This window comes from Mya arenaria, chromosome 14, assembly GCF_026914265.1.
Source record: "Mya arenaria isolate MELC-2E11 chromosome 14, ASM2691426v1".
NCBI lineage: Eukaryota > Metazoa > Mollusca > Bivalvia > Myida > Myidae > Mya > Mya arenaria.
In genome coordinates this window covers 39013252-39015653 of record NC_069135.1, presented here as the reverse complement: position 1 = coordinate 39015653, position 2402 = coordinate 39013252, and the positions used below count along the sequence as shown (strand labels likewise).

At 34.4% G+C, this 2402-nt stretch overlaps 1 long non-coding RNA gene across 1 annotated transcript; it reads left to right on the top strand.

Annotated features, from left to right (window-relative positions):
- The first annotated feature begins 370 nt into the window (after positions 1-370).
- LOC128218122 (uncharacterized) lies at positions 371-1482 on the top strand. The gene is made up of 2 exons (XR_008258326.1): positions 371-573; positions 1059-1482. It is a non-coding gene; the product is annotated as an uncharacterized LOC128218122 (long non-coding RNA).
- The last annotated feature ends 920 nt before the right edge of the window (positions 1483-2402 follow it).

The window sequence follows — 2402 nt, the reverse complement described above, 5'->3', positions numbered from 1 at the left end:
TGTCAGAAAATGTTTATATTAAAGTTCAAAATGTTTTATGCATTTTTCTTAAACCGTTAGTAACGCTTTAAGCCATAAAACCTTTGTTTTCGACCTGAAATATGGAAGTCTGCAATCTAATATTTTGTCAGTAGTCTTATATCACTGGTTTGCAGATATTTTAGCAAAAAATAGGTCATTCCAAGACAAAAAATACAAAAGTTGTAAAAACAGTTAATCTGTGAGAGTGCAGCTTTAAATGACTAAATGTTTTGATTTGGCTCAATTTTCACCTAAAATCTTATAGTTTTGTGGCATCTAAATGGTTTGTTTTTAACAACATTACATGTGCATATGTATATATTTGTTCTTAAATTTGTAATTTAGATTGGAAGATTCATTCTCTGGAAAGTAGAAAAGGGCATGTTACATACTGTTATCACTGCAATGACAGAAACCATATTGAGGAGCTGGTCCACCTGTAGGAAGAATTGCGCTATTGGTTGGAGCAGCACTATTACCCAGCCATACACCAGCACTTAGTTTGTCATAGGGAGCATTTCTGAGCAGTTATGGAGACCACTAACTATGCAAGTATGTCATAATCAAAATCTTGGTTTATATATTTTTTTATAATTTAGCATCTGTTGAGAAGAAATTTATTTCTAGATTGAAGGCACACACTATAGATTGATGCCCAAAAATATATTTCTTATTTTAATGCATTATCATGTCTAACTCATTTGACTTAAATGACCAAAGCAAAAGAAATGCAAATGATTAATCTGCAGATATACAAATGTAAGCTTTTTTGACTGGGGAAATTGTTGCCACTTGTCTATTAATTAAAGAACACATTTATAATTAATAATGTTTAATCTGTACACAAATCATATGCCTTCTTTGTTTTAACCATCAATGTCATTGTCAAAGAGTCCAGCATGATAATGCATTAAATTGAAAAAAATGCATAAATTTATATGAACGCTTTAAAACAAAGACATTTCCTAAATCCAATAAAAAATAATTGAATATTGATGCAGAGTTCAGTTAGAATATAATATAACTTTTTTTTGCAGTTGTTGCAGTAAAAATTGCACCAGTGTGTTTTCTGTGGAGATAAAGAGATAGTGTCCAGCAATGAAGACCCAACTCAAGATCTGACCTTGTAAGGCCAATATGAAATAACTGTGTGGGAAAATGGGAAAAACCTGCAGACAGGAATGCACGGAAATCATCAAAAGAACAGTGTTAAATTAATCTTGAATAACTTGACATTTACTTTGTTTGACATATTTATTCATGGTGCAGTGAAAACATTCTTTTTTTCTCATGGTTATTTAAATTTAGAATTGATAGGAGGGAACATCACTATGTAGTTTCATGTTCATAGTCAGATCAAAACCCATGTACATGCCCAAATGAGCATTCGAAAATATCAAAATGGTACTTGTTGTATGTAGTGTAAGTTAATTAACATAATAAACAAAAATATTTAATCAATTTCAATTTATTATGCCCCTTTCAAAGAAGAGGAGTAAATTGCTTTGCAAATGTTTGCCGCTATGTCCATATGACAGTAGACCAAAGCTTTTCCGGGTGATAACTCTACAATGCCTAGACCTATTGTCAAACTTGACATAAAAGTTTGGTTTAACCAGTAGATGACCCCTTTTGATTTTAGGGGTAATATGGTCAAAGGTCACAGTGACCTTGAACAGGAAGGTGTCAAACCATACATCTGACTAACAAGTTGACAATGCCTGCACCTATGGCCCTCAAACTCAACATGGAGGCTAAGTCTGACTATTAGAAGATCCTATTGATTTAAGGGGTCATTGGGTCAAAAGTCAAGGTCACAGTGACCTTGAATGCTAAAAGGTTGTACTAATAATGACTGGACAAAGCCTGCACCCATGGCCCTTGAACAACTTGACTTTGGGGTTGGGCCTGACCAGTAGGTGAGCCCTATTGATTTGTCACAGACCATTGAACGCAAAAAGCTTGCCTGTGTGACAACTCGACAAAGTCTGCACCCATGGCCTTCAAACTTGAAATTTAGGTTTGGGGTGACCAGCAGATGACCCCTTTGGATTTGGAGGTCAAGGTCACATCTCCAATATTGGTCATTAAAACTATGTCATTTACTTATTCCCTGCTGCTAAGAGGATACATGTTTATCAGCAAATATCAGCCATCATCTGAATATGAGTGAAAACTGTACCAACTACCCTCATACTTTGAATAGCATAATCTTAAAACTGCCTCAAAGGCATCTTTTGTCAATGAAAAACCAGCTGTCATTTCGGTCCATGCATATTTCATTCAATTGTCCAGATATTCTTGACAACATGGCGCTAATTAATGCTGCAGGTTTGAAATTTAAGACATTAGTTTTTTTTCTTCAGCACCATGCAGATTTA